Raw genomic sequence first — 6,649 nt, forward strand, 5'->3', positions numbered from 1 at the left:
CTTCATGCTGTACAGAGTCCACCTAAGTGACACAGCAACTATCTATTGCTGAACTGTCAAATGCTTTCTTTTCCTGTGCCAGCAGCTTCTAAAGAAGAATCATGAAAGTAATGTGACCTCATTTGGTGTTCCAGAATAGAAGGATTTAAATTCATCTAGAATGATCTGGATTAATCCTGTTAAAGCTCATTGCTACTCCTAAGATGAAGTCAAACTCCAGTCCCAGAAAATCAAGTGCTCTAACCAAGATTCTGTTTGTGAAAGATGTGGTAGCAGAAGTATTCCTTTTTGTAAGTTGTAAGACTTGATCTGTTTTATAAGAGAGATGTGTGTTACATAATTGCCCCCCCCCCCGGTCAGTAAATCTACCACGAAGTAACCCATGGAACACCAAAAATCCTTGAGCAAGTTATCTGTCTTGTACTTCAGCCTTTTAATAAAAATTCCACACAAATTCTTTTATTATGCCAAAACCCCAAGACATATCTAATTTAGTAACACTTGTGTAAAACTGCAAATAGTTTCAAAAAAAAAAAATTACTTCCTCTTTGTGATAAGTCCTAGTGCCTTTAATTTTTTGAAGCTGTGTATTTTCAGTCCTCAGAAAGTGGATTATATATGAACTTTTCACCCTCATAACCATCTTTGATACAAAAATGAGCAAACAAACTCCAGGGGTGAGGTTTTGGAAAGTCTAAAGGGAAGAAATGGTACTAAACTATTAGTTATGCTTAAATTGTTCTGAAGCTTGGCCCTTGTAAGCGCTGATTGGGCTTGCCAGACTTTGTCAAAAGAATTCTTGATACATCATCTATTATTCCTGCTTTTCGTATCTGTTCCCAGGAAGTAGTGTTAACAGCAAGTTTTAGCTGTCTTTCTTTGTAGAAAAACAGAATACAGAGCTGAGGTGACCTCGACTGTCCTTTCTATTTGATCTGTACCTGGCAACTGTACAGACCAGTAGTATACAGACTGCAATGTATGAAATAAAGCCACGTGAGAAATCCTACTGGGGCTGTGAGAAGCTATTTGAGATTAAGAGGAAAATGACTCAATAGGCATGAGGTTTTCTATTTGTATATGCACAGCAGCATTCCTTGGAAGGATGACAGTGCCGAATACCTTAAAGATGTTGTGTAAAATTGTGTATGTGGCTGTGCTTGTATTAAATAAATTGCTCTGAAGAGAAATGTGGAAGACATGACATTGAACAGGTTTTTGAATGGGCTTATGGTGGTTGATATAAACTGCAGGTACCTTTAGCAAAATCTGAACCGAGGTTTAAAGTCTCAGTTTGTCAAGGACATCCCGAGCTGACTTTCAAACCCACTGTCTTCAGCTATACAATCTCGGGCAGTTTGCTTCCATGATCACTGATGACAATCAAGGCAAAGCATGCAGGCAGTTGAGGAACAGATTTAGAGTTGTAGTTCAGACCAGACCTTTTTTACACTGCTGTAAAATACTTTTTTTTTTTTTTTTTACACTGCTAGAAATGTAAGTGTTGGTACTGCCTGGAGGGATAAGAATTGTATCAGAGATCTTTCCTTCTACAATAGTCCAATACTTTTGAAAGCTCAGTTGAACCCTGAAGGCAAAGAAGCATTGTAATTATAGCTAGCAGGGTCAGGCAGGTGGGTTCAGTTCATCTGTCATAAACTGTGTTCTGTTGGCAAAAGAACCTTACTCATTTTTAGCAACAAACAGTTCCAACAAGAAGAATGGGGTAATACCCCTAGATTGGTGAAGTTTGTAGCTTGATAGGAAATGTGACTTTGAATTCCTACAGATAATAAATAAATAATAATAAACAAAAAATGAACTGGGTCTTGAACAGGTCAAGCAAGTGCTCAGATTGATGGGCTTTTATATTTTGTGGGAATCTTTAAACAGTGACCTTGTTTGTCAGGATCTCTGTCGAATTCTCAGCACATGAACCAGATTGGGCCCCAGAGAGCATGTGTAGTGAAGACAACCCAGCTGGTGATGTGAATGAGCTCAGAGATAGCCAATTGACTATGAGCTTGTTATTCTTGAAATTAAGATTGATTTATGAATACTCATAAGCGGTGCTTTGAAGTTCCTGTTAAAATTTACATTCCCAAATATTTCTGTAGACGGGTAGCAGCTAGGCATGGATGGCAGCGTCTCATCTTCTGAAGCAGGCATATAAATTACAACTTATTTCCAATTTGGAATGTACTAACTTCTTTCTTTGCACATGGTCCAGGCTGCCCTGGTGACTTTAGGTTACAAAGGAACCCATAAGAAGCCTCCAAAGCTCGTTCCAAGATTAGTTCCTGGAGATTAGTCCAGATTCTGGGAAAATAAAGGTGGTTCTTAGTCCTTTGTTTCCATTCCCACATCTGTCAGAATAACTGACAGATGAAAAACAAACAAACAAACAAAAAACACATTAGCAAGCAAATCTTCCTCTGGGTACTTTCTCCTCATGTGGATTTATTTATTTATTTTAAATCAGAAAATGACTAAAGTACGTGATGCATGGGTTTTGTCTCATCAGTTTCTTGACTTTCAGAATAGACGTGGAACAGTGCATTCGACCAGTCTTATGCAATTTTGAGAGAAGTCTGATAAATTTTCTCCAGTGTGCATAAATATCGATACCCCCTGGGGAAAGTAAGTCCCAGAACAAAACAATCTTGTGTCATATTTGTAACACATATAGCTATGAATATAACTAGTATCAAATATTATCTGCAACACAGAAAAAAAGAAAGCTAGCAGCATTAAATCATGAAATAACTCAAAACAGACTACTAATGCACTATGTCTGCACTTAGAAGAGCTACAGTTGGTACTGACATCTTTCAGAAGGCTGTTGCATTTCATGTCTCCTAAATCGTCATTCCAATCACTGGAAATACAGCAAAAGGTATTGTCATACAAAAGCTGCCAATCTTCTGCAGTCCAGAGCCTGGATATGATGTTAACTTTGATATTCCTCCTAGTTTTTATTTAGCAGTCACCTTTATTTAGGAGTCACCCTCTGCTCTGTGTTTTCCTGGTGTAAATTCAGTCTACTAAAGTTCACTGACTTACTCCAAAATTACACAGATGCAACTGAGAGCAGAATTTGGCCTTGTGTGCCCTTCCAAGGGTGCTAAGTTTGAGCAGATACAGAGTAACACTGGCTAAATGACAACTGAAGGGGAATATGAAAACCATCTGTAAATATTTAACGTGTGCAAAGATTAAAGAGGAGGCGGAGTTGTACTGTGTATTCCAAGAAGGGTTTTAACTTAACCTACAGCAATAAAACTGAGCAAAGAAAAATACATAAGAATTATGGAAGTAATATTTCTAAAAACTTAGAGATCAGTCTGATAATTTATAAAAATTTGTCAGTGAATGGAGTGACATCCACTATAATTTACAAAATGACGCGAGGCTGCAGCTATGCTGTTATGTTAAAAAGTGCTCTTAAGCTGCCTGTGAGAGGCCAAAATGGGGCTTCGTGTCTGCCTTTCTTACTGCTCAGATGAAACCGATCTCTTTCTCCTGCCATTCCATCTTTGGGAAACACATGCATAACCATCTGGATCCAGCAGGCATGGTTTGATCCCAGTTGGCTGAATATGCCAACCAGTTTTAAATGTGCATGAAGAAGCATGCCATGGAGAAAAATTCCCCACTCTTTCAAGACATACTTCCTGTGAAAGACAAAACCTTGGGGAGCAAATCACTTAGATCACTTAGTTGGATTAATTCAGGTTCGGACAAGAAAAGTCACATGCTACATGACGTTGTTGGCTCTTTCCTAATGGGCATTGGTTCATTTACATCAAATATCATCAGAGCATCTTTGAAACCTGGTTGTTTCAATAGGAGTTCAGGGCTCATGGCCCTTGTGCAGGAATGGACCCTGTACATATAAATTTAGTGTCTTGAAATGGGAAGTTACCAGACTTGAAGCTGGTTTGGTTGGTTCCCAAAAGTTTTATTTTAAATGCCTTAAACTGAACCATAACAGCATCTGCCTGGCATAAATTATAATCCTCCAAAATGCTCTGTACTCACTCATACAAGTAATTTATAGTGACTGTTTCAACTTTGTTCCAATGAACACTTTCAAATCCAGGCAGAAATAGCATCACTCCACAAACAGGGGCCTGCTTCCTTCCGCCACGCTTTGTGTGCAACATCCACATTATCAGTCTTCTGCGTGCCTATTTCCACAGCGGAAACCCTACCAGCACAAGCCAGCCAAGCCTCCTTTTTTGAGAAATGAATCTTTCCTCATTCAACAATATAAGGTGGAAATTGCAGTGGGCCAATGACATGAGCTTTCCCTCAAGCTTGACAAGCTATACGAGAGGATGTGAGTGCTTCTGTTGAGTAGTTGTTTGGAAACCGCTGTCTGACAACCAGTTGTTATCTTGGATATGTTTTTAGCAATTTTGGGCAATTCTCCCTGCCTGTGGAAGTTGTTCTTTCTTTTAAGCAGTCCATAAATCATGGGCAAGTCTTGCAAGCTGATGTTACTAAATGGAAAATGGTACATACCACTCTTGTGTTGATAGGTAGCCCTGTTCAGCTCTGCTTACTGAACCTTCCCGTTAAGAGATAAAATATGAAGATAAAAATTGTTGGCGATTGCTGCATCTCTCCCAAGATTCACTTGATTTCTAAACCTTCACAATAATTCAGGGAAGTGCTGCCTAAAAATGCAGGATATTTAACTTTCCTTGGTGCACATGCTTTTACTAGTGTCAGTTTCTGCTGTGTTTCAGCAGATGGAATTTGCTGTGCAGATCAGTCTACTGATTCTTCAGTTCTGCCTTCAATAACTCCAGGCACTACCTGGAGTCCTCAGGAAAGGCAAAGTCCTGTGTCCTTCCTGCCTGTGAGTCACTTGATAGCTGGAAGTTATCATGGATCCCAACAAAGATGATGGTGTGCAAGCAAAGCTAAGTGATGGATGTAGGCCCAGGGAAGTCAAACTCCCTATGTGTCAAATTATCTAGTCCTTGTAAAACTCCTGGCATTGAGTCAAGCAAATTATTCTAAGTTGATTTTTTTTTTAAAAAATGAGGACTCAAGTGATTGAATGATATTTGGTTGACAGTCACACAGAAGACAGGCAGCAGACTTTAAAGGTTCATTTTTGGCACTGAAACTATATACTGTGTGCCAGGTAATGGTAGAATAAATTATTTGAGGACAAAATGTAGCTGACCAGGAAAACTTTACTGCCTGGGAACACTATCAGGCTTTAGAAAAGTTAAAATTAATTAAAATCACCTGGGCATTAAAAATCACATAGCCAATGGACTAGATGCTGTCATACAGAGATAAGAGCAGCTTTCCTCTCTGTGAAACTTCGAGGCCATTCCTCATTCCCGCAGCCTTCTCATGAGCCCTAGGTTCATGTCAACCACACCGCAGGTACTCTGAGCAGGAAGGTAGCTTGCTGGTTGTTTCTGGATTGGTTGGTTGGTTGGTTGGTTGGTTCGTTGATTGTTTCTAATGTTTAATTCACTGTCTGCTGGACACCGCGTTCTGTGACAGTAGAGTCCATTACATGTTCTGGGACACCAAAGTACTCACTCAAAGGGCGTTGGAATTAGTGAAAATGAAAAGCCAGTGACTCCGGAGCAAAATCAATTCTCAGTAGAGAAATAGCAAACCTTTATTAATAAGTACATTTCAGTCTAGCCAGACTTTCATCACAACCTTGGCCTTTATGCTTGTGTAGCAAAAAGCACCAGCTATCACTGGTGTTTAGACTATTGTGGCCTGCAGTGGGGTAAGTAACATGTCCAAACTCTGATAAAGCCTCAGAAAAGAACAGTAGCACCAACAGGACAAATTAAGCTAATTACATATAATTGCAGTCCCATACCAGAAGCAAGACCTTTGCAAGAGACTTCCAGTCAAACCAATGTACTTAAGCAGTCATTCTCTCTCCCCCTAGAAAGAGCAAGATTTGAACCTGAATTGCTCATTTTTTCTGTCATGACTATTGTCTCTGACCTACCAGATTAACTACAGTTCAGTTCATGAGCCTGTCTTAATTCTGACATATATGAAATACAATCTAGGGGAATTTAAAAGGGGAATTTAATTTAAGATTAATTTCCCTGTCACACACACACACAAATAAAAAATAGAAAAAACTTGTGAAGACATGAAAATTCTCTGCTGACTGCTGATCAACTGAATAGTGGATATAAAAAATAAAATACTATGCTCAAGAGGATGACTCAAAATGCTAAGGGAAGGCTTTCAAGTAGCCTTTACTTAATGTGGGGTGATGAAATCAGAGAACAATCTTACCCGACTGTTCCTAGAAAATCTGTTTAAATTTCTTTCCTCTGTAAAGAGCACTATCAAAGCTGTTTACACTGAAACCACAGAATTTGGAAAGCTAAAGCACAAAGCCTTCACATGATGGATCTTTGCTGGATGCATTGTACAAGCTGAGTTTGCAGTCAGTCTTCTCGACTCAGTTACATGCTCAAGTCAAATTTAGGGCTTCATATGCAATAGTAATGTTAAATCCTTGCCTTGATGAACTTTGACAAAGTTTTGGTATTGACTTCAGTAAGGCCAGGATATCACTTCCCAGTATAGCTCTAGAAACACACAGTGGTTAAGTAATAATTAATCTAATTAATATAATTAA

This window comes from Anser anser (assembly GCF_964211835.1).
Source record: "Anser anser genome assembly, chromosome: 1".
Taxonomy (NCBI): Eukaryota; Metazoa; Chordata; class Aves; order Anseriformes; family Anatidae; genus Anser; species Anser anser.